The sequence below is a fragment of the Oncorhynchus tshawytscha genome, linkage group LG03, assembly GCF_018296145.1.
Source record: "Oncorhynchus tshawytscha isolate Ot180627B linkage group LG03, Otsh_v2.0, whole genome shotgun sequence".
Classification (NCBI taxonomy): domain Eukaryota; kingdom Metazoa; phylum Chordata; class Actinopteri; order Salmoniformes; family Salmonidae; genus Oncorhynchus; species Oncorhynchus tshawytscha.
In genome coordinates this window covers 31,798,054-31,825,315 of record NC_056431.1, presented here as the reverse complement: position 1 = coordinate 31,825,315, position 27,262 = coordinate 31,798,054, and positions in this window count along the sequence as shown.

The window sequence follows — 27,262 nt, the reverse complement described above, 5'->3', positions numbered from 1 at the left end:
TAATTAGTAAGTCATGAATTATCAATTAATTATGAATTAGTTATTGAACTAGTTAAAATGATTGAGAAAAATACTAGAGTTTTGGTGCAGATATAGCAAACTAGTGCAAAAATAATATTATGATATTGTCAAATATGTATATTGATATGTAATTGTATCAATTTCTTCCCCACATCACTACCACAGCTTAGTCTTAGGGCAGCAGCTTGGATGACATCCCATTTCTGTAATAGTGCTGGGGCCGCAGAGCCATAGGGCTGAGTTGAATTTGGATCTCATAAGAGCAAAATAAACATTAATGTGTGAGGATCGGAAGCCCCCATTAATATCCATTACAAAAATGAATTTGTTGCTTCAAACTTCATGGAAGTTTATGACAAATTTGCTGAAAACAAAATAGTGTGCCACAAAATGCTGCCAGAAGTTTTCAAACGTTTGCCACTAGTGGTGAATCTGTGGCAAGCATTTGACAACAATAATATTTATTGCCACTATTGGCAAGCAGCTCATCAGAGTTTTCATTTCTGGCAGACAATTCTCTCAAGATTCTATTTGAATCTGTGGCAAACCTTTGGCAGCAACATTTATTGCCACTAGTGGCAAAGAGTTTACCAGAAACCATTTCCGGTGAACACATGAGTTCCAAGACCAGTAACTGTTGATGACTAATCAAGGGGATTAGAAACATCTATTGGAAAATGGAAACCAAGCTATCTAGCTAGCTACAGTACCTACCAAAGTTGTCCTGTGACTGTCTAACTTATAAATTAAACTTCCTAATAAACTTAAAAAATGTATTAGCTAAATGATGCCTAGCTAGCAATGTTATGTTTTATGGGATATAGTGAAAAATATTTTGTTGATACCAGTTTCGATCTGTCAGCGCCCCTGAATGACTGGCTAGCGCTTAGCTGGTGTCACGCCCAGCTAAGAAAGAGGAAAGATGTCAGAACTGCGGGGGAAAACTCTTGATGATCTTGGAGGTACACATACTGAACTTTAAAACATTAAGACAAGTGGAAACAACTGTGCTCTTACGTCTAATATTAGTGTATCAAGTTTCATAATTCTATCATAAAATGCACAATTATTGCACCTATCCACTTTAATGGGATGCTTTGGGGTTTTGGCAATGAGACACTTTATCTACGTCCTTAGAGTACGATGAACTCGTGGGTACCATTTTTATGTCTGCATGCATTTTGAAGGAAATTGCTAAATAGCACTAGCGCAGCTGCTATCCTTTTCCAGTCACTGTGCTAATGCTAGTTAGCATTGGCTCACAAAACCACCTATAATTTCCTTTATACTGGACGTAGAGACATAAAGATGGTATGAGAAGTTCACCTGTCTCTGGGGAAGTTCATAAAGGACCTCTGCCAAAATCCCAATGTAAATCTCTAAAAATCAAAGAATTGGCCATGGAGGCTCAGGCATACATCGTCCAGCCTTTCTCTGCCCTTTTAACTTTAAAAAAATGCTTGAGAACTGGATCTGGTGTGTTTTGAGTATGTAATCTACACCAGGACTGTCCTTCAATGTGCTGGTACCAATCGGTCGATGTTGTGATTAGGCATTTAAAAAAAGGGAAGGTACAACCACTGTCTTGTGGACATGAACTTGTTAGCAATGTTCATCTTAATTTTCCTGTTAATCTAAATCGTTCTCCTTCTGTCTTTATTTGATTTATTTTTCTATTTTACCTTTTTTTAACCAGGTAGGGTCGTTGAGAACAAGTTCTCGTTTGCAACTGCGACCTGGCCAAGATAAAGCATAGCAATTCGACACATACAACAACAGAGTTACACATGGAATAAACAAAACATAGTCAATAATACAGCAGAACAAAAGAAAACAAAATGTCTATGTACAGTGAGTGCAAATGAGGTAAGATAAGGCAATGAATAGACTCCAACTTCAGAGATTTTTGCAATTCGTTCCAGTCATTGGCAGCAGAGAGTTGGAAGGAAAGAAGACCAAAGGAGGAATTGGCTTTGGGGGTGACCCGTGAGATATACCTGCTGAAGCACGTGCTACGAGTGGGTGCTGCTATGGTGACCAGTGACCTGTGATAAGGCGTGGCTTTACCTAGCAGAGAACTCTAGATAACCTGTAGCCAGTGGGTTTGGCGACGAGTATGAAGCGAGGGCCAACCAACGAGAGCTTACAGGTCGCAATGGGGCTTTGTATGGGGCTTTGGTGACAAAACAGATGGCACTGTGATAGACTGCATCCAGTTTGTTGGGTAGAGTGTTGGAGGCTATTTTATAGATGGACATCACGTCATCAAGTCGAGGATCGGTAGGATGGTCAGTTTTACGAGGGTATGTTTGGCAGCATGGGTGAAGGATGCTTTGTTGCGATATAGGAAGCCAATTCTAGATTTAATTTTGGATTGGAGATGCTTAATGTGAGTCTGGAAGGAGAGTTTACAGTCTAACCAGACACTTAGGTATTTGTAGTTGACCACGTATTCTAAGTCAGAGCCGTCCAGAGTAGTGATGCTGGACAGGCGAGCAGGTGCTGGCAGGGATCGGTTGAATAGCATGCATTTAGATTTCCCTGCGTTTAAGATCAGTTGGAGGCCACGGAAGGAGAGTTGTATGGCATTGAAGCTCGTCTGGAGGTTAGTTAAAACTAGTTAGGGGTAGGCGGGACGCAAATGTCTCAACTGGCCAATTGCCAGGGAAAATGCAGAGCGTCAGATTCAAATAAAATACTATAAAATTCAAACTTTCATTAAATCACACATGTAAGATACTCAATTAAAGCTACACTCGTTGTGAATCCAGCCAACATGTCAGATTTTTAAAATGTTTTTCGGCGAAAGCATAAGAAGCTATTATCTGATAGCCTGCACCATCTGCACCAGCAGTAAACAAAGTGGTTAGCATATTTCAACCCTGCAGGCGCTACACAAAACGCTGAAATAAAATATAAAACATGCATTGTCTTTGACGAGCTTCTTTTGTTGGCACTCCAATATGTCCCATAATCATCACAATTGATCATTTTGTTCGATTAATTCCGTCCATATATATTCAAAATTTCCATTTATAAAGCGCATTTGATCCAGAAAAAAACAGCTTAGAAAAAACGCAAGTCAGGGAACAGAGAGAGGTAAGAGTCCTTGGGTTTTGCCTGCTACATAAGTTCTGTTATACTCACAGACATGATTCAAACAGTTTTAGAAACTTCAGAGTGTTTTCTATCCAAATCTATGAATAATATGCATATCTTATATTCTTGGCATGAGTAGCAGGAAGTTGAAATTGGGCACGCTATTTATCCAAAAGTGAAAATTCTGCCCCCTAGCCTCTACAAATCAGTGTTGCCTCTCTCTGTTCCCTGACTTGTTATTGCCAAGGGATATTTCTTAGGAACCTGTTTTCAGTTCGTACCGCTCCCACTGGATGTCACCAGTCTTTGGAATTTGGTTGAGGTTAAGAAGTAGGCCAACTAGGAACTGGGTACACCTTTGTGAGTTGCGCAAGACGTGAAAAGTGCCGTTGATTTGTTTTCATTCCTGTATTGAACAGTGTCCAAAGAGGGGCCATAAGTATACAGAATGGTGTCGTCTGAGTAGAGGTGTACCAGAGAATCACCAGCAGCAAGAGCAACATCATTGATGTATACAGAGAAGAGAGTCGGCCCGAGGGTCGAACCCTGTGGCACCCCCATAGAGACTGCCAGAGGTCCGGACAACAGGCCCTCCGATTTGACACACTGAACTCTATCAGAGAAGTAGTTGGTAAACCAGGCGAGGCAATCATTTGAGAAACCAAGGCTGTCGAGTCTGCCAATAAGAATGTGGTGATTGACAGAGTCGAAAGCCTTGGCCAGGTCGATGAATATGGCTGCACAGTAATGTCTCTTATCGATGGCTGTTATGATGTCCTTTAGGACCTTGAGTGTGGCTGAGGTGCACCCATGACCAGCTCTGAAACCAGATTGCATAGTGGAGAAGGTACGGTGAGATTCAAAATGGTCGGTAATCTTTGTTAATTTGGCTTTCGAAGACCTTAGAAAGACAGGGTAGGATAGGTATAGGTCTGTAGCAGTTTGGAGTGTAGAGTGTCACACCCTTTGAAGAGGGGGATGACCGCGGCAGCTTTCCAATCTTTGGGAATCCCAGACGATACGAAAGAGAGGTTGAACAGGCTAGTAATAGGGGTTGCAACAATTTCGGCGGATAATTTTAGAAAGAGAGGGTCCAGATTGTCTTGCCCGGCTGATTTGTAGGGGTTCAGATTTTGCAGCTCTTTCAGAACATCAGCTATCTGGATTTGGGTAAAGGAGAAATGGTGGGGCCTTTGGCGGTTGCTGTGGAGGGTGCCGGGCAGTTGATAGGGATAGGGGTAGCCAGGTGGAAAGCATGGCCAGCCGTAGAGAAATGTTTATTGAAATTCTCAATTATAGTGGATTTATTGGTGGTGACAGTGTTTCCTAGCCTCAGCAGCTGGGAGGAGGTGCTCTTATTCTCCATGGAATTTACAGTGTCCCAGAACTTTTTTGAGTTAGTACTACAGGATGCAAATTTCTGTTTGAAAAAGCTAGCCTTAGCTTTCCTAACTGCCTGTGTATATTTGTTCCTAACTTCCCTGAAAAGTTGCATATAACGGGGGCTATTCGATGCTAATACAGAACGCCACAGGATGCTTTTGTGCTGGTCAAGGGCAGACAGGTCTGGAGTGAACCAAGGACTATATCTATTCCTACTTCTACATTTTCTGAATGGGGCATGCTTATTTAAGATGCTGTCTGTTAATAATAGTGCACTCTGCAGCTGACACAGATACTGATGGGTCCTGCAAGTGGCGTTACTGCGATCATTTTACATCCAGAGGAAGCAGCAGCTGCTGGAGCTGGAGATGCTCAGGGAGGTGTAGAGGCAGGACCAGGAAGCTTCCCTGACCAGGCTCCAGGACAAGATGGATCACATCCTCCTTGACCTGGAGAGGAGCCAGGACAAGAGGGAGCTGCCACAAGAGAAGGTGGGTGAGGGTGGGGAAACCGTTGCCAGTGTAGAGCACTGGACTGCACCACAACTCAGGAAGAGAGGGATTGTTCTGTTCTGATCAGTGTTGTGGGTAACAAAAAGTTACAGTTGAAGTAGGACGTTTACATACACCTTAGCCAAATACATTTAAACTCAGTTTTTCACAATTCCTGACATTTAATCCAAGTAAAAATTCCCTGTTTTAGGTCAGTTAGGATCACCACTTTGTTTTAAGAATGTGAAATGTCACAATAATAGTAGAGAGAATGATTTATTTCAGCTATTATTTATTTCATCACATTCTCAGTGGGTCAGAAGTTTACATACACTCAATTAGTATTTGGTAGCTTTGCCTTTAAATTGTTTAAGTTCATTTGGGGCAAACATTTTGGGTAGCCATCCACAAGCTTCCCACAATAAGTTGCGTGCATTTTGGCCCATTCCTCCTAACAGAGCTGGTGTAACTGAGTCAGGTTTGGCCTCCATGCTCGCACACGCTAATTCAGTTCTGCCCACAAATGTTCTATAGGATTGAGTTCAGGGCTTTGTGATGGCCACTCCAATACCTTGACTTTGTTGTCCTTAAGCCATTTTGCCACAACTTTGGAAGTATGCCATTGGGTCATTGTCCATTTCGAAGACCCATTTGTGACCAAGCTTTAACTTCCTGACTGATGTCTTGAGATGTTGCTTTAATATATCCACATAATTTCAAATCAAAATCTAATTTTATTGGTTACATACACATGGTTAGCAGATGTTAATGCGAGAGTAGCGAATTGTTTGTGCTTCTTGTCTCAACCGTGCAGTAATATCTAACAAGTAATCTAACAATTTCACAACAACTACCTTATACACACAAGTGTAAAGGAATGAATAAGAATATGTACATATACATATATGGATGAGCGATGGCCGTGTGGCATAGGCAAGATGCAGTAGATGTTCAGTATATACATATGAGATGAGTAATGTTGGGTATGTAAACATTATATAAAAAGCCATTGTTTAAAGTGACTAGTGATACATTTATTACATCCAATTTTTTATTGTTAAAGTGGCTAGAGATTTGAGTTGTGGTTGGCAGCAGACACTTAATGTTAGTGATGGCTGTTTAACAGTCTGATGGCCTTGAGATAGAAGCTGTTTTTCAGTCTCTTGGTCCTAGCTTTGATGCATCTGTACTGACCTCACCTTCTGGATGTAGCGGGGTGAACAGGCAGTGGCTCGGGTGGTTGTTGTCCTTGATGATCTTTTTGGCCTTCCTGTGACATCGGGTGGTGTAGGTGTCCTGGAGGGCAGGTAGTTTGCCCCCGGTGATGCGTTGTGCAGACCTCACTACCCTCTGGTGAGCCTTACGGTCGTGGGCGGAGCAGTTGCCGTACCAGGCGGTGATACAGCACTTACAGGATGCTCTCGATTGTGCATCTGTAAAAGTTTGTGAGTGTTTTCGGTGACAAGCCAAATTTCTTCAGCCTCCTGAGGTTGAAGAGGCGCTCTTGCGCCTTCTTCACCACGCTGTATGTGTGCGTGGACCATTTCAGTTTGTCTGTGATGTGTACGCCGAGGAACTTAAAACTTTCCACCTTCTCCACTACTGTCCCGTCGATGTGGATAGGGGGGTGCTCCCTCTGCTGTTTCCTGAAGTCCACGATCATCTCCTTTGTTTTGTTGACGTTGAGTGTGAGGTTATTTTCCTGACATCACACTCTGAGTGCCCTCACCTCCTCTTTGTAGGCCGTCTCGTTGTTGTTGGTAATCAAGCCTATCACTGTAGTGTCGTCTGTAAACTTGCATGGCCACGCAGTCATGGGTGAACAGGGAGTACAGGAGAGGGCTGAGAACGCACCATTGTGGGGGCCTAGTGTTGAGGAACAGCGGTGTGGAGATGTTGTTTCTTACCCTCACCACCTGGGGGCGGCCCATCAGAAAGTCCAAGATCCAGTTGCACAGGGCGGGGTCGAGACCCAGGATCTTGAGCTTATTGAGGAGTTTGGAGGGTACTATGGTGTTAAATGCTGAGCTGTCATCGATGAACAGCATTGTTACATAGGGATTCCTCTTGCCCAGATGGGTTAGGGCAGTGTGCAGTGTGATTGCGATTGCGTCGTCTGTTGACCTATTGGGGCTGTAAGAAAATTGGAGAGGGTCTAGGGTGTCAGGTAGGGTGGAGGTGATATGATCCTTGACTAGTCTCTTAAAGCACTTCAAGATGACGGAAGTGAGTGCTATGGGGCGATAGTCGTTTAGCTCAGTTACCTTAGCTTTCTTGGGAACAGGAACAATGGTGGCCCTCTTGAAGCATGTGGGAATAGCAGACTGGGATAGAGATTGATTGAATATGTCCATAAACACACCAGCCAGCTGGTCTGCACATGCTCTGAGGATGCGGCTAGGGATGCCGTCTTGGCCGGCAGCCTTGCGAGGCTTAACACGTTTAAATGTTTTACTCACGCTGGCTGCGGTGAAGGAGAGCCCGCAGGTTTTGGTAATCCATGATTGACTGTAGACCCTGCCACATATGTCTCGTGTCTGAGTCGTTGAATTTTGACTCTACTTTGTCTCTATACTGAAGCTTAGCTTGTTTGATTGCCTTGCGGAGGGAATAGCTACACTATTTGTATTCGGTCATGTTTCCGGTCACCTTGCCATGAATAAAAGCAGTGGTTTGCGCTTTCAGTTTTGCGCGAATGCTGAAATCAATCCATGGTTTCTGGTCGGGGAAGGTTTTAATAGTCACCGTGGTTACAAACAACTCACCAATGCCCTTGCTAATAAACTCGCTCACCGAATCAGCGTATACATCAATGTTGTTTTCTGAGGCTATCCGGAACATATCCCAGTACAAGTGATCGAAACAATCTTGAAGCGTGGAAAGAGATTGATCGGCCCAGCATAGAACAAACCTGAGCACGGACGTTTCCTGTCTTAGTTTCTGTCTATAGGCTGGGAGCAACAAAATGGAGTCGTGGTCAGATTTGCTGAAAGGAGGGTGAGGGAGGGCTTTGTATGCGTCGCGGAAGTTAGAATAGCAATGATCCAGAATTTTGCCAGCCAGGGGCGCGCATTCGAAATGCTGATTAAATTTAGGGAGCCTTGTTTTCAGATTAGCTTTGTTAAAATCCCCAGATACAATAAATGCAGCCTCAGGATATGTGGTTTCCAGCTGACATTGAGTCCTATTAGGTTCTTTCAAGGCCATCGAGGTGTCTGCTTAGGGGGATATACACAGCTGTGATTATAACTTGATTGTAAGGAATTCTAGGTCAGTTGAACAAAATAACTTGCGTTCCTGAATGTTGCTATGATAACACCACGACTCGTTAATCATAAGGCATACACCCCCTGCCCTTCTTCTTACCAGAGAGATGTTTGTTTCTGTCGGCGCGATGCGTGAAGAAACCAGGTGGCTGTACCGACTCTGATAACGTATCCCGAGTGAGCCATGTTTCCTTGAAACAAAGATTGTTACCATCTCTGATGTCTCTCTGGAAGGCAACCCATGCTCAAATTTTGTCTACCTTGTTGCCAAGAGACTGGACATTGGCGAGTAGTATACTAGGGAATGGTGAGCGATGTGCCCTTCTACGGAGCCTGACCAGAAGCCCGCTCCATCTGCCCTTTCTGCGGCGTTGTTGTTTTGGGTCGCCTAATTGGATCCGATCCATTGTCCTGGGTGGTGGTCCAAACAGAGGATCCGCATCGGGAAAGTCATATTACTGGTTGTAATGTTGGGAAGTTGACATTGCTCTTATATGCAATAGTTCTTCCTGGCTGTATTTATTAATACTTAAAAACAAAAAAATACTGCATAGTTTCCTAAGAAAGCGAAGCGAAGTAAGACGACCATCTCTGTCGGCGCCATTCTTCAAATTTTCTTGACTCATGAAGCCATCTATTTTGTGAAGTGCACCAAACAGTTTCTGTTTCTGACAGAACACGTCTCCTTCCTAAGCGGTATGACGGATGTGTGGACCCATGGAGTTTAAACTTGCGTACTATTATTTGTACAGATAAACTTGGTACCTTCAGATGTTTGGAAATTGTACCCAAGGATGATCCGGACTTGTGGTCTACAATTGTTTTCCTGAGGTCTTGGCTGATTTATTTTGATTTTCCCATGATGTCAAGCAAAGAGGCACTGAGTTTGAAGGTAGGCCTTGAAATACAGGTACACCTCTAATTGACTCAAATGATGTCAATTAGCCTATCAGAAGCTTCTAAAGCCATGACATATTTTTCTGAAATTTCCCAAGCTGTTTAATTAAAGGCACAGTCAACTTAGTGCATGTAAACTTCTGAACCACTGGAATTGAGATACAGTGAATTATAAGTGAAATAATCTGTCTGTAAACAGTTGTTGGAAAAATTACTTATGTCATGCACAAAGTAGATGTACTAACCAACTTGCCAAAACTATGGTTTGTTAAACAACAAATTTGTGAAGTTGTTGAAAAACGAGTTTTAATGACTCCAACCTAAGTGTATGTTTGTGGAAGGCTTGTGGAAGGCTACCCAAAACGTTTGACCCAAGATAAACAATTTAAAGGCAATGCTACCAAATACTAGTTGAGTGTATATAAACTTCTGAACCCCTGGGAATGTGATGAAAGAAATTAAAGCTGAAATAAATATTTTTTTCTACTAATTATTCTGACATTTCACATTCTTAAAATAAAGTGATGTTCCTAACTGACCTAAGACAGGGAATTTTTACTCTGATTAAATGTCAGGAATTGTGAAAAACTGAGTTTAAATGTATTTGGCTAAGGTGTATGTAAACTTCCAACTTCAACTGTATATGTGAATCGTAATAATGTAGCTAAACAGAAAGTTTAACAGGTAAAAATAACTTTAAAATAATATTATTCAAGATAGTTGTCCTTCGTGGGTAGCTAGCTAACAATTATTTGTGGCTATCTAGCTAGCTAACAGTGGCTATCTATCTAGCTAGCTAACTAGCTAACAGTAGCAGCTATTCAGTTCATCCTATATTATGGGCTTGCAATCTACAGTACGTAGGCAGTTAAACATGCCAAAATGAACACAGCATTTATTTATTAACGTATCAAGATTAAATATTGTAGTCAGGCCACATTTGAGATGTGAATTGGAAAAAATGTAATTCCGAAGTCGGAGTGTGTTTACTCTCGCTTCTGCTCAAATAATGGCTGCCAATGATTTTAATTATTTGTTTGTAATTTTTTACATTGTTGTGTCATATTTCATTGCCTACTTTCCGTTGACGCTTGCATCGATGCATGCTTCAAAATATGAAAAACTGAGTACGCATTCGAGAAGTGCCCTCCGTGCTCTGTTTCACATACCTTAATTTGGTCTCATACTCCGACCCTTCCGTGCTCCAATTTTTGTGCTCAAAGCACAGTATTTTGATAAACACCCATTATGTATTTCAGAAGAACAGAATATGAATTGGCCTACTGTATGTTATTTGGCAATGTGCCATGCCATAGGCGGTAGGCTTGTTCATTTAGCAGACAATAAATGCTTTTTTATGCCATTATTTCATATTCTAGGATTTTATAGTATGAACAATATAATTGAACTTGGCTGAATAAATTAGAAAGGATATTTGTTCCATTCCATAGAGAGTGTACAAATGAAGTAGCTATTTTGAATGTAAAAGTGATAATTTGATTTTAAGTTATTTATATACTTTAGTTGTGAATGATAAAAACCTTAGCATGTTTTAGAAATCAAAACATATATGGGCTGCATGATGTGACTATAGGCTACTGATAATGCACACGATGTTCTCTTATCAATTAATACAATTTTCACCCATCAGACTATTCACAATTTAATATTGTCTTTACTAATTTGTCAAATTTGTTTCGATTTAGAATGTCACATTAAGAAATGGGCAGGAACAGGGGCAGAAGAGAAAATACATGTCATCTGTCACTGGGTGAAAAGGGTCTATGTCAGGGGATCTCTTTACATGACACAATTTTGATATTCTATAGCAGGGGTCTCCAACCTTTTCTAGCATGAGAGCTACTTAAAAAGCTAGCTTTCAAATAGGCACATTCTTCTCTTCTCCTCTCCCCTGCAACTCTTTCTCTGGTCCTTAGTGCCCTATGTTTTCTTTCAATATGCTGTATGTGATAATATAATGGTTAATAAACAACCCTGGCTTACCATTAATACAACATTTCTGAAAACCTGTTCTTTCTTTGTCATTATGGGGTATTGTGTAGATTGATGAGGAAAAAAACTATTTAATCTCTTTTAGACTATGACTGTAGCGTAACAATATGTGGGAAAAGTCAAGGGCTCTGAATACTTCCCAAAGACACTGTGTGTTTTCTCAGCACATTCAATATATTAAGCTATATTGAATGCAGATATGCTTATTTTGGTCCATATCCGGCTCTTGATATGCTTTTTGATACGCTGAAAGTAAGGACAATTTCTAATGCATTTCTGAGTTTTCAGCACATGCTCAATAATTTTACAAATATGAAATCATCATTTTTGGATTCCCTCTGGATATCCTACATGGTACGTCCGGATATTAACTCATTAGATATCCTGAGATAGGCGTATGTGGACATCTTATTTTCTTTATATGATGTCAAATACTGACAGTAGATCTACAGAGTATATTGTTTTAGCACATTCAATGCATATGCTCTTGACTGAGGTCCATATCAGGATCTTGATATGCTTTCTGATATACTAAATAAGAACAATTTCTGATGTTTATTTAAGTTGAGGACATGTTCAATACTTTGACAAATACTAAATCCATGCCATTCTTTTAGACACTAGCTATAATTGCTGTATTCCCTCTGCATGAAGGTGAGCGCAAACCGCAAGCTAAAAGCACTAACTGCTACCTAGCAACAATAATCATGTATGTTCTGCTGTGGAGTTCCGAATGTCTTTTTGAATTTAAGAAGTTAACACTAAAGTGAATAGCTAATATTAGATGCTTTATTTATCTTAGTAACTACAATCAAGAACATTGGGTAATGTATCCAGCAGCCAGTAAGCTAGCTAACTAGCTAGCCAGGCTTGACAGGGGGGGTAAAATCTAACTGGCCGAGCTATCTAACAGATAACCAAATTGCCTTCCCTTTTGGGAAAAACATTTGCAGTGTATTTTGTATAACTGGTTAATATAAGATAGCTAGCTAACTAACTTGCAACTTGGCTAGCTAGCTATCTTGTTCCAGTTAGTTTTGTCATCATGAATGAAGCAGGTAGAATAGCTACCTTGAGTAGCTACCCTGCGGTATGGTTATATGGACCGTCTCCTAAAGTTGATTCACTGACGTCATTTCCAGTCACAACTTGTACAACTTGCAGACTTGTTTACGTGTTGCTGTGCGTTTTGTTGCCAACCTTACTTTGCTACCTGACAACTTTATGGTTTTTACTTTTTAATTACCGTTTATATTTTTAGTTTTTCCCTCACTCAACCTTTTTCATTCAACTTTTTCACTCTGGACGCTTTATCTGGACATGGTTCGTCAGGACCTCCAATAACCGAAGCTAAGTAGTAACATTAACATGATGCCTTCTAATTGCAGTCGCTGTACTCATAATATACAGGAGAACGATCGCCTTACGGCGAGGTTAGCTGTGCTGCAAGCCCAGCTTCAGACGCAATCATTAGGCAAGGGTAATTTCAGTGTAGGAAAGGATGAAACAGTGTCTGTGCCACCAGTAAGTACAGATAGTAACGTCAGTATAAATCCCCTCGCACGGTCCCTGCAGCTGGACAACTTTCTCATGGCTTCTGGAGAGAAAAGCTGTAGGAATGTTAGATCCCTCACAACAAAGGCAGTTATAGTCAATGAACTGATCATAATCTTGATTGGCCTGACTGAAACATGGTTTAAGCCTGATGATTTTACTGTGTTAAATGAGGCCTCACCTCCTGGTTACACTAGTGACCATATCCCCCGTGCATCCCGCAAAGGCGGAGGTGTTGCTAACATTTACGATAGCAAATTTCAATTTACAAAAAAAAAAAAGTTTTTGTCTATTGAGCTTCTAGTCAAGAAATCTATGTAGCCTACTCAATCACTTTTATAGCTAATGTTTACAGGCCTCCTGGGCCATATACAGTGTTCCTCACTGAGTTCCCTGAATTCCTATCGGACCTTGTAGTCATAGATAATATTCTAATTTTTGGTAATTTTAATATTCACATGGAAAAGTCCACAGACACACTCCAAAAGGCTTTCGGAGCCATCATCGACTCATTGGGTTTTGTCCAACATGTCTCTGGACCTACTCACTGTCAGATTCATACTCTGGACCTAGTTTTGTCCCATGGAATAAATGTTGTGGATCTTAATGTTTTTCCTCATAATCCTAGACTATCGGATCACCATTTTATTACGTTTGAAATCGCAACAAATAATCTGCTCAGACCCCAACCAAGGAGCATCGAAAGTCGTGCTATAAATTCTCAGACAACACAAAGATTCCTTGATGCCCTTCCAGACTTCCTCTGCCTACCCAAGGATGTCAGAGGACAAAAATCAGTTAACCACCTAACCGAGGAACTCAATTTAACCTTGGGCAATACCCTAGATGAAGTTGCACCCCTAAAAACTAAAAACATTTGTCATAAGAAACTAGCTCCCTGGTATACAGAAAGTACCCGAGCTCAGCAAGCTTCCAGAAAATTGGAACGGAAATGCCACCACACCAAACTGGAAATCTCCCGACTAGCTTGGAAAGACAGTACCGTGCAGTATCGAAGAGCCCTCACTGCTGCTCGATCATCCTATTTTTCCAACTTAATTGAGGAAAATAAGAACAATCTAAAATGTATTTTTGATACTGTCGCAAAGCTAACTAAAAAGCAGCATTCCCCAAGTGAGGATGGCTTTCACTTTAAACAGCAGTAATAAATTCATGAACTTCTTTGAGAGAAAGCTCATGATCATCAGAAAGCAAATGACGGACTCCTCTTTAAAAACTGTCTAGGACACAGGTTCCGCTAACGGAACCCCCCATATTCCGCTGAAAAGGCAGCGGGAAATTCTAAAATATTTTTTTGAAAAATTTAACTTTCACACCTCTTGAAGCTGGGGGGCACTATTTTTATTTTTGGAAAAATAACGTTCCCAAAGTAAACCGCCTATTTCTCAGGACCAGATGCTAAAATATGTATATTATTGACAGCTTAGGGTAGAAAACACTCTAAAGTTTCCAAAACTGTAAAAATATTGTCTGTGAGTATAACAGAACTGATATTGCGGGCGAAAGCCTAAGAAAAATCCAATCAGAAAGTGACTCCTATTTTAAAACCGTTGTGTTCCTATGCATCCCTATTGGCCATTGAAAGGGATATCAACCAGAGTCCTTTTTCTACGTATTCCCTAAGGTGTCTACAGCCTTTAGACATAGTTTCACGCCTTTATGTTGAAGAATAAGCGTAAAGGACCACATTGCGTAAGTGGCCAGCTGAGGGCTCTCAGAGTGATTCTTGCGTAAAAGACAGAGGCAGCCATTTTTCCTCTCGGTCCTACTGAAAAGCAAATTGTCCCAGTTGATATATTATTGAATAGATCTTTGAAAAACACCTTCAGGCTTGATTATAAAAAACGTTTGCCATGTTTCTGTCGATTTTATGGATATAATTTGGAATTTTTTCGGCGTTGTCGTGACCGCTATTTCCGGTGGATTTCTCAACATAACGTGACAAACAAACAGAGGTATTTTGGGTATAAAAAAAATATTTATGGAACAAAAGGAACATTTGCTGTCTCACTGGGAGTCTCGTAAGTGAAAACATCCGAAGATCATCAAAGGTAAACGATTAATTTGATTGCTTTTCTGATTTTTGTAACCAAGTCTCCTGCTGCTAGTTGGACAAAATGCTATTAGGCTATCGATAAACTTACACAAACGCTTGTCTTGCTTTGGCTGTAAAGCATAATTTCAAAATCTGAGACGACAGGGTGATTAACAACAGGCTAAGCTGTGTTTTGCTATATTTCACTTGTGATTCCATGAATATGAATATTTTCTAGTAAGATTATTTGGCCGTTGCGCTATGCTAATTAGTGTAGTTGATGACAATTCTCCCAGATCCGGGATGGGTTATTTCTAAGAGGGTTTTAACAAGTCCAATGAAAGTCCAAATGAAAGATAAACATCTTGTTAATCTACTCATCGTGTCCAATTTTTAAAATGTTTTACAGTAAAAACACAACATATATTTATGTTAGATCACCACCAAATCCAAAAAAACACAGACGTTTTCCCAGCCAAAGATAGAGCAAAATTAAAGATAAAATGAATCACTAACCTTTGATAATCTTCATCAGATGACACTCATATGACATCATGTTACACAATACATTTATGTTTTGTTCGATAACATGCATGTTTATATCCACAAATCTCGGTTTACATTGGCGCCATGTTCAGAAATGCCTGGAAAATATTACAGAGAGCTATGTCAGATAACAGAAATACTCATCATAAACTTTGATGAAAGATACATGTTTTACATATAATTAAAGATACAGTGGTTCTTAATGCAACTGCTGTGTCAGATTTCTTTTACACGTTACGAAAAAAGCATACCATGCAATAATCTGAGACGGCGCTCAGACGTAAATATAATTCTCTGCCATGTTGGAGTCAACAGAAATACGAAATTACATCAAAAATATTCCCTTACCTTGTTTTTTTTAACCCCTTTTTCTCCCCAATTTCGTGGTATCCAATTGTTTATTAGCTACTATCTTGTCTCATTGCTACAACTCCCGTACGGGCTCGGGAGAGACGAAGGTTGAAAGTCATGCGTCCTCCGATACACAACCTAACCAAGCCGCACTGCTTCTTAACTTCTTGGATATAGGGGGCGCTCTTTTAATTTATGGATAAAAAAACGTTCCCATTATAAACAAGATATTTTGTCACGAAAAGATGCTCGACTATGCATATAATTGACAGCATTGGAAAGAAAACACTCTGACATTTCCAAAACTGCAAAGATATTGTCTGTGAGTGCCACAGAACTAATGCTACAGGCGAAACCAAGATGAAATTTCATACAGGAAGTGCCACAGATTTTGAATGCGCTGTGTTCCAATGTCTCCTTAAATGGCTGTGTATGGGTCACGAATGAGCTTAGAATTTCTGTCGTTTCCCCAAGGTGTCGACAGCATTGTGACGTATTTGTAGGCAAATCATTGGAAGATTGACCTTAAGAGACTACATCTACCATGTGGCCGCTTGGTGTCCTCCGTTGCAATTATTGCGTAATCTCCAGCTGCGTGTATTTTTCGTTTGCTTCGAGGAGAAACACAGCTACCACGAATGATTTATCATCGAATAGATATGTGAAAAACACCTTGAGGATTGATTCTAAACAACGTTTGCCATGTTTCTGTCGATATTATGGAGTTAATTTGGTCAAAAGTTCGGCGTTGTAGAGACTATTTTCTTAGCCAAACGTGATCCCTAACGTGAACACAAATAATCTTTTTTGGAAATGAACATTTGCTATCTAACTGAGAGTCTCCTCATTGAAAACATCCGAAGTTCTTCAAAGGTAAATGATTTTATTTGAATGCTTTTCTTGTTTTTGTGAAAATGTTGCCTGCTGAATGCTAGGCTTAATGCTATGCTAGCTATCAATACTCTTACACAAATGCTTGTGTAGCTATGGTTGAAAAGCATATTTTGAAAATCTGAGATGACAGTGTTGTTAACAAAAGGCTAAGCTTGTGAGTGAATATATTTCTTTCATTTCATTTGCGATTTTCATGAATAGTTAACATTGCGTTATGGTAATGAGCTTGAGGCTATAATTACGCTCCCGGATATGGGATTGCTCGACGCTAGAGGTTAACACAGCGCCCTCCAACCCGGAAGCCAGCCGCACCAATGTGTCGGAGGAAACACCGTGCATCTGGCAACCTTGGTTAGCGCGCACTGTGCCCGGCCCGCCACAGGTGTCACTGGTGCGCGATGAGACAAGGATTTCCCTACCGGCCAAACCCTCCCTAACCCGGACGACGCTAGGCCAATTGTGCGTCGCCCCACGGACCTCCCGGTCGCGGCTGGTTACGACAGAGCCTGGGCGCGAACCCAGAATCTCTGGTGTTGTAGCCCTTAACCACTGTGCCACCCGGGAGATATCCCCTTACCTTTGATGATCTTTCATCAGAATGCAGTGCTGGGAATCCTAGTTCCGCAATAAATCGTTGTTTTGTTCGATAATGTCCATTCCATAATGTCCTTTTTCTTGCATGTTTAGCTCACATGTCCAAAAGCTGGCGCCGGTCCAGGCGAACTCAGACGAAAACTTCAAAAAGTTATATTCCAGGTCGAATAAACTGGTCAAACTAAGTAGAGAATCAATCTTCAGAATGTTCCAACCGGAGCATTCGTTTTTGTCTACAGAGTAATGGAACGAAAGACAATATTTTAAGTACTGTGCATAACCAGGAACTGACATTCTGCCAGACCAGTGACTCAAATAGCTGCCATTCGGTCCCACATCACACTAGAGTCTTCATTCCACGTTCTACTGACTGTTGACATCCAGTGGAAGTGCGAACAGATCCATATCTTATTTGGATGTGAATAGGCGATGAGTTGAAAATCAACCAGCCCCAGAATTTCCACTTCCTGTTTGGAAGTTCGCCTGCATTTTGTTTAGCAATATGGATACATAAATGATCAGGTAATGACTACAGATATGATACATTTCTGAAAATTTGTGAAAATGAGCCACCCATTTCATTCCCCTCCTCAAGCTACCCTCAGCCAAGAGACAGCCCAGCTCTTGGTGCAGCGTCTTCCGGATCCATGGACATCCGCTGAACATGGTCTCCGACCAGGGTCCTCAGTTCTCGTTCCAGTTCTGAAAAGCGTTCTAGATGCTCATTGGGTCGGCGGCCAGCCTATCCTCTGGGTTCCACCCCCAGTCTAACGGCCTATCGGAGTGAGCCAATCAGGTCCTGGCGACGACTCTTCGCTGCCTGGTCTCCGCCAATCCCACCACCTAAAGCCAGCAGCTCGTGTAGGTAGAGTACGCCTGAAACACCCTCGCTTGCTCAGCCACTGGTCTCTCGCCTTTTGAGTGCTCCCTGGGGCCACTGTCGGACCCCTGCTTCCCGTTATCGTCTTCAACCGGTTTTCCCCATTAAGCAGCGAGTCGGAGTCTGAGGCCGAGCCTTCTCTTGTCTCTACTCCTCCCGTTACGGGGTCTGAGACGCCGAAGCTTCCCACCATTAGCTCTGACAAATTGAAAATCCTAGTCATTGGCGACTCCATTACTCGCAGTATTAGACTTAAAACGAATCATCCAACGATCATACACTGTTTACCAGGGGGCAGGGCTACCGACATTAAGGCTGAAGATATCAGCTGATGTACGAAGGGCTATATAAATACATTTGATTTGATTTGATTTGATGTGGGGGGTGCTTTTCTGGTGACACTGTCTGTGATTTATTTAGAGTTCAAGGCACACTTAACCAGCATGGCTACCACAGCATTCTGAGGCGATACGCCATCTCATCTGGTTTGCGCTTAGTGGGACCAACACAGGACAATGACCAAACACACATCCTGGCTGTATACAGGCTATTTGTCCAAGAAGGAGAGTGATGATGTGCTGCATCATATGACCTGGCCGCCACAATCACCTGACCTCAAACCAATTGAGATGGTTTGGGATGAGTTGGACTGCAGAGTGAAGGAAAAGCAGCTAACAAGTGCTCAGCATATGTTGGAACTCCTTCGAGACTTTTGGAAATGCATTCCAGGTGAAGCTGATTGAGAGAATTCCAAAAGTGTGCAAAGCTGTTTTCAAGGCAGCTACTTTGAAGAATCTAAATTCTAAAATATTGTTTTGATTTGTTTAACACATTTTTGGTTACTACCTGATTCCATGTGTATTATTTCATAGTTTTGATGTCTTCACTATTATTCTACAATGTAGAAAATATAAAAAATCAAGAAATACACTTGAATGAATAGGTGTGTCCAAACGTTTGACTTGTACTGTAGCTAGGTTGATTACTAAAATGGTGACATCTATATTTAAATACCATAACCCACAGTCTTGACTATTGTAACAGTAAAATAGGCTGGGCTTTGGTCTATCTGCACATCTAAAATCCTACTATGTGGATGGGACATTTCTGCTGGGGTGGAGAAATTATCTGGAATGCTCAACTAGATGATCAGGACAGTCTAGGGTACTATTTGCTTGAAGAGTTGAAGTATTGCGATGAGCTATATGACTGAACTTCTGATTCTAATTCTGAAGAGAAAAGTTAAAAACCTCAGCTGTGAGGTCACTGAGGAGGAACAACAGTGGTAGTAGGGTGATCATCTGAAAGGGACAACATTCAGGGATGTAACATAAGAATTTTTGGGCACTGACCAGCAAAACACAATTTCTACCACATGATGTTGGTGGCACCTTAATTGGGGAGGAAAGGGCTCGTAGTAACGGCTTGAGCAGAATACTGGAATGATTTCAAATACATCAAACACATAGTTTCCATTTGTTTGATGCCATTCCTTTTGCTCCATTCCAGCCATTATTATGAGCCATCCTCCCCTCAGCAGCCTCCACTGATTTCTACATTCAGGTCCTAAATCTGTGGCATGCAATGTTTTGAAAGGCAACATTTCACTTCTGTGTCAGGCTAGTTTGGCGCATTGTTTCTAGCCCTGTCTGAAAAATGCTAGACTTGGGCTATGTATAACTGACTACACAGGTCATTTCATTAGTCATGTTTTGTATGGGAATACATCAGATCCACAAGTCCTTTGTGAGGTAGCTAACTGGCCAACCAACATCCCTAATTAGCTTGCCCACCTGGAGATATTTAGCTAGCTAGCTAGTTAACATTTGCTCACGCTTTGTGAAGTCAGACTTTTGTAAGTGGTGACAGGTAAGCTAACCAACTAACATTATCCTTTCCATGGCGTTAACGTTAGCTAGCAAGTCTGACTACAGGAACGGTGAGTTTACGTTAATTAGTTAGCTAAATATCCCTTTCCTCATGGGAATCAGTTATTTACCAGAGAAATATCTACTTGCCACGTTACATACTACTTGTCGATGAGTTTGCCTTGAGAAATGTGCCTTGAGAAATGATGTCAAGGCTTGCGAAAAGATGTGTAGTTCTTTATGATAGCCACATTAGCGGCTAATTAGCATGTCGTTTTTGGGGGGTAATTACAGGCAAACAAATGGATAAAAGTTGCCTTGTCCGAGACAGATTTGCACAGCCCTGTGTAATGCTCAATGTAATTGCATTGCTGAACTTTTTGAAACTGCACGTATTTGTATTGTTTTAAAAATGTTAGAATAAAGGCTTCATGAAGCTGAAAGTCATTTAAAGCAGGACCGCAATGGTCAAAGCAATTTTATGATAATTTTAACTTTTCTGGCGCAGGGGTTCCGCTAGCGACCCACCTCGACAACATCCGGTGAAATTGCAGAGCGCTAAATTCAAAATACAGAAAGAGTCATAATAAACATTCATACAAATACAAGTGTTATACATCGGCTTAAAGATGATTTTCTTATCAATCCAGCCACTTTGTCAGATTTCAAAAAGGCTTTACGGCGAAAGCATACCATAAGATTATCTGAGGACAGCGCCCCGCATACAAAAGCATACAAACATTTTCAAACCAAGTAGAGGAGTCACGAAAGTCAGAAATAGCGATAAAATGAATCACTTACCTTTGAAGATCTTCATCTGGTTGCAGTCACAAGAGTCCCAGCTACACAATAAATGTTTGTTTTGTTCGATAAAGTCCCTCTTTATATCCCAAAAACTCAGTTTTGTTAGCACGTTTTGTTCAGTAAAACACTGGCTCAAAGGCGGTCAAAACATGCAGATGAATACATCCTAATAGTAGAGGTAAAGTTCGTCAAAACATGTCAAACGATGTTTATAATTAATCCTCAGGTTGTCAAATGTCTAAATATTCGATAAAATTTCAACCAGACAATAGCGTATTCAATAGAAAGGGAAAAAAACGAAGGGCACTCACTCGGTCAAGCGCGCAAACCAGTACTGCATGATTCTACAGTCCACTGACAGAAAGGTCTCATTCTTCTTCATTTTTCAGAAAAAAAGCCTGAAACAATGTTTAAAGACTTTACATTTAGTGGAAGCCATTGGAACTGCAATCTGGTTCCAAACCATTAGATACTCCGTAGGCATTCAATTGAAAAGTACCCTCATCAAAAAATCCCACTTCCTGGATGGTTTTTCCTCAGGTTTTCGCCTGCCATATCAGTTCTGTTATACTCACAGACATTATTTTAACAGTTTTGGAAACGTTAGAGTATTTTTTATCCACATCTACCAATTTAATGCATATCCTAGCTTCTGGGGCAATTAACAGGCAGTTTACTTTGGGCACGCTTCTCATCCAGACATCGAAATATTGCCCCCAAGCCATAAGAATTAAAGTCCTGTTCGTTTCCAAAGAACATGTTTCATAAATGCCTTGCATAGCTTAGTACTACCACTTGCAGGTAGCCAAAAACGGTTTAGCTTCAAAATGATTTTTTTTTAAAGGAATAAAAATGTAAAACATTCTCTCTCTGAAGAATTGTATTTCTTTACTAACACAGATAGATGTAATACATCAAATATGTGACTCACCACCTGGATTCGGTCTTACGTAGCAAAATTCAAATGGTGTTTTTTTCATTGGGTAAAAGTAGAGACTCAGCTACAAAATGGTATATCATGCACTGCATTTGAGGAACAATGGGAAAGTAATTCTGCTTTGAAAGTTAATCAACTTGTAAACTCGCTTTTGAGAAAGTGGTCTTGAATGTTTCGGTATCTAGTGAAGAGCTCTTCTATGTCTATACCCATTCTGCATCGTTTGCACCCTCTAGCTTTTTCAGTCTAGCTTTTGCCCCACCAATCTTGTTTCCCTCTTGGAGCACACACTTGATGCTCTGGTCGATGATTTGTTTACCTCTGGATAACATGAAAACAGCCTGACCAGTTCTCCTGGCAACAATTTCATTATGCTTTTTTGCAGATGTTTACTGACACCGGCCATATTCAACGGGTGCTGTACACACGTCACGTAACGTTAGCTAACAAAACAGACAGCTTACGTCAGCTAGTTAAACAACACTGAACAATGCCAACAATGCCACAGTGCTGGGAGCTAACCGACCAGGTTTAATATTAGCTAGCTAACATTAGGGTCTAACTAGAAAATCAAACGTCTCTGGGATAGAAATAATAACGTCAGCTAGGGAGCCAGCCAGCTAACGTTAGCTAGCTAGCTAACAGTACACTTTAGCTTAATCTTGATGCTACCCATCCCGGATCCGGGATCGTGACTACGGCTCACGCTCATTAGCATAACGCAAAATGCGAAAAAATATTCTTAGAAATATTTAACCTCCACACCTACACAAGTCCAATAGCTCAAATGAAAGATAAACACCTTGTTCATCTACCCAGCAAGTCAGATTTCTAAAATGTTTTACGGCGAAAATATAGCACACATTTATATTAGACCACCACAGAAACAAAAGGCAAGCGGCGGCCATTTTGTCCCAGAAAATATAAAATTTAAAAGTAGGATTAAAAAATAAATAATTCACTAACCTTTTGAAAATCTTCATCAGATGACAGTAATATTACATGTTACACAGTACATATTTTTTTTTTTCAATAATATGCCATTAATATCCATAAATCTCTGTTTACAATGACGACATTTCAAAAAATGCTACTCAAAATGTCCGGAGAAATTATGATAGCTCCGACAGATAACATCAGATAACAAGCAATAAACATGACTAAATATACATGTTCTACATATAGTTACAAAGATACACTTCTTCTTAATACAACCGCTGTGTTACATTTATTTTTAACGTTACAGAATTCGTTCACTAGTCTATGCTATGAGTCGGCGCTCAGATATTAGCAGTGTCTCCTCTACGTTTGGAGTCCACAGAAACCCAAAATAACCACATAAATATTCCCTTACCTTTGATGTTCTTCGATCAGAAGACGTAGAAGGAGTCATACTTACCCAATACATCGTTTGGTTTCAAGTTGTGCGTCTTTGTATTAGCATATGCTAACAGCTTCAGCTGAAATGCACCCAAAATAACTTCTGCTCCTTCTGGTCCCGCACTCTTGCGCATCAAATCTTCAAAATTACATATTATATGTCGACTAAACTGGTCAAACTAAGTGCAGAATCGAGCAAAATGATGTTTTTATCATGTAAAACAATGATCATCGCGAACAAACGAACCGGCTTCAACTGGTGTCTATTGGAAAGAACGTTCCCCAAATCGGCCGCACGCAATAGAGTGCATGTATGTGAGTGAACCGGGCATTTTCGCCCGCTAAAGGATGAGGAGCGCGAAATTCAAACAATGAACGTGCCAATTGAAAGCAGACATCGCGCTGAACAAATACATACTGTTCCCAGATCGGTAGCTGCCTGGGAAGGGTGGGGGCGATGACGTCAAAGTTGACCCAACTTTTCTCTTGACAAGAGAGAGTTTGGGAGAAAGGCTGCCCTGAGAGTTCTGCTTTACATACAGACATAATTTCAACGGTTTTAGAAACTTTAGAGTGTTTTCTATTCAATTATTATTATTATATGCATATATTAGCAATTTTGGAAAAAAATATTTTCAGTTTACTATGGGCACGCACTTCCTCCAACGGGGGCAGTATTCAGCCATAAGCTCAAGAGGTTAACCTCTTGAGCTTATGGCTCAATACTGCCCCCGTTGGAGGAAGTGCGTGCCCATAGTAAACTGAAAATATTTTTTTCCAAAATTGATAATATATGCATATAATAATAATTATTGAATAGAAAACACTCTAAAGTTTCTAAAACCGTTTAAATTATGTCTGTATGTAAAGCAGAACTCTCAGGGCAGTCTTTCTCCCAAACTCTCTTGTCAAGAGAAAAGTTGGCCCTACTTTGACGTCATCGCCCCCACCCTTCCCAGGCAGCTACCGATCTGGGAACAGTATGTATTTGTTCAGCGCGATGTCTGCTTTCAATTGGCACGTTCATTGTTTGAATTTCGCGCTCCCTCATCCTTTGGCGGGCGAAAATGCCCGGTTCACTCTCACATACATGCACTCTATTGCGCGCGGCCGATTTGGAGAACGTTCTTTTCCAATAGACACCAGTTGAAGCCGGTTCGTTTGTTCGCGATGATCATTGTTTTACATGATAAAAACATCATTTTGCTCGATTCTGCACTTAGTTTGACCAGTTTAGTCAACATATAATATGTAATTTTGAAGTTTGATTGCGCAAGAGTGCGGGACCAGAAGGAGCAGAAGTTATTTTGGGTGCATTTCAGCTGAAGCTGTTAGCATATGCTAATACAAAGACGCACAACTTGAAACCAAACGATGTATTGGGTAAGTATGACTCCTTCTACGTCTTCTGATCGAAGAACATCAAAGGTAAGGGAATATTTATGTGGTTATTTTGGGTTTCTGTGGACTCCAAACGTAGAGGAGACACTGCTAATATCTGAGCGCCGACTCATAGCATAGACTAGTGAACAAATTCTGTAACGTTAAAAATAAATGTAACACAGCGGTTGTATTAAGAAGAAGTGTATCTTTGTAACTATATGTAGAACATGTATATTTAGTCATGTTTATTGCTTGTTATCTGACGTTATCTGTCCGAGCTATCATAATTTCTCCGGACATTTTGAGTAGCATTTTTTGAAATGTCGTCATTGTAAACAGAGATTTATGGATATTAATGGCATATTATTGAAAAAAAAAAAATGTACTGTGTAACATGTAATATTACTGTCATCTGATGAAGATTTTCAAAAGGTTAGTGAATTATTTATTTTTTAATCCTACTTTTAAATTTTATATTTTCTGGGACAAAATGGCCGCCGTTTGCCTTTTGTTTCGGTGGTGGTCTAATATAAATGTGTGCTATGTTTTCGCCGTAAAACATTTTAGAAATCTGACTTGCTGGGTAGATGAACAAGGTGTTTATCTTTCATTTGAGCTATTGGACTTGTGTAGGTGTGGAGGTTAAATATGTCTAAGAATATTTTTTCACATTTTGTGTTATGCTAATGAGCTTGAGCCGTAGTCACGATCCCGGATCCGGGATGGGTAGCATCAAGAGGTTAAGAAATATAGCTATCTAGCAAGGTAAACAATAAACCTAGCTTGGTAAACAAAGTGTAAGTTCACACATGTCATATAACGTTAGCTAACGAGCCAGCCAGCTAACGTCAGCTAGTTAAACAACAATGAACAGTGCCATACCACGGTTCCCCTTAGTTTGAAGTTTTTTTTCACCTTAATTTAACCAGGTAGGCCAGTTGAGAACAAGTTTTCATTTACAACTGCGACCTGGCCAAGATAAAGCAAAGCAGTGTGACAAAAACAACAACACAGAGTTACACATGGGATAAACAAACGTACACTCAATAACACAATAGAAAAATCTGTATACAAATTAAGGAAGGAGGCAAATTAAGTAAGGAGGTAAGGTAATAAATAGGCCATAGTGGAAAAGTAATTACAATTTAACAATTAACACTGGAGTGATAGATGTGCAGATGAGGACATGCAAGTAAAAACTAATATGGGGATGAGGTAGGTAGTTGGATGGGCTATTTACAGATGGGCTGTGTACAGCTGCAGCGATCGGTAAGCTGCTCTGACAGCTAATGCTTAAAGTTAGATATAAGGGCGATATAAGTCTCCAACTTCAGTGATTTTTGCAGTTCCTTCCAATCATTGGCATCAGAGAACTGGAAGGAAAGACGGCCAAAGGAGGTGTTGGCTTTGGGGATGACCAGTGAAATATACCTGTTGGAGCGCGTGCTATGGGTGGGTGTTGCTATGGTGACCAGTGAGCTGAGATAAGGCAGAGTTTTACCTAGCAAAGACTTATAGATGACCTGGAGCCGGTGAGTTTGGAGACGAATAAGTAACGAGGACCAGGTCGCAGTGGTAGGTAGTATATGGGGCTTTGGTGACAAAATGGATCGCACTGTGATAGACTGCATCCAATTTGCTGAGTAAAGTGTTGTAGGCTATTTTGTAAATGACATCGCCAAAGTCAAGGATCGGTAGGATAGTCAGTTTTACGAGAGTATGTTTGGCAGCATGAGTGAAAGAGGCTTTGTTGAGAAATAGGAAGCTGATTCTAGATTTAATTTGGGATTGAAGATGCTTAATATGAGTCTGGAAGGAGAATTTTCAGTCTAGAAATCCTAGGTATTTATAGTTGTCCACATATTCTAAGTCAGAACCATCCAGAGTAGTGATGCTGGTCGGGCGGGCAGGTGCGGTCAGCAATCGGTTGAAGAACATGCATTTAGTTTACTAGCATTTAAGAGCAGTTGGAGGCCACGGAAGGAGTATTGTATGGCATTGAAGCTTGTTTGGAGGTTTGTTAACACAGTGTCCAAAGAAGGGTCAGACGTATACAGAATGGTGTCATCTGCGTAGAGGTGGATCAAAGAATCACCAGTAGCAAGAGCGACATCATTGATATATACAGAGAAAAGAGTTGGCCCGAGAATTAAACCCTGTGGCACCCCATAGAGACTGCCAGAGGTCCAGACAACAGGCCCTCCGATTTGACACACTGAACTCTATCTGAAAAGTAGTTAATGAACCAGGCGAGGCAATCATTAGAGAAACCAAGGCTGTTGAGTCTTCCGATAAGAATACAGCGATTGACAGAGACGAAAGCCTTGGCCAGGTCGATGAAGACGGCTGCACAGGACTGTCTTTTATCGATGGCGTTTATGATATTGTTTAGGACCTTGAGCGTGACTGAGGTGCACCCGTGACAAGCTCGGAAACCGGATTGCATAGCGGAGAAGGAACGGTGTGATTCGAAAAGGTCGGTGATCTGTTTGTTAACTTGTTTTTCGAAGAATTTAGAAAGGCAGGGCAGGATGGATATACTGTAGGTCTGTAACAGTTTGGGTCTAGAATGTCTCCCCCTTTGAAGAGGATGACCGTGTCCTCTTTCCAATCTTTAGGAATCTAAGACGATACGAAAGAGAGGTTGAACAGACTGGTAATAGGGGTTGCAACAATGGCGTTGGATAATTTTAGGAAGCGAGGGTCCAGATTGTATAGCCCAGCTGATTTGTAGGGATCCAGATTTTGCAGCTCTTTCAGAACATCAGCTGTCTGGATTTGGGTGAAGGAGAAGCGGGGGGTGTTTGGGCCAGTTGCTGCGGCGTGTGCAGAGCTGTTGGCCGGG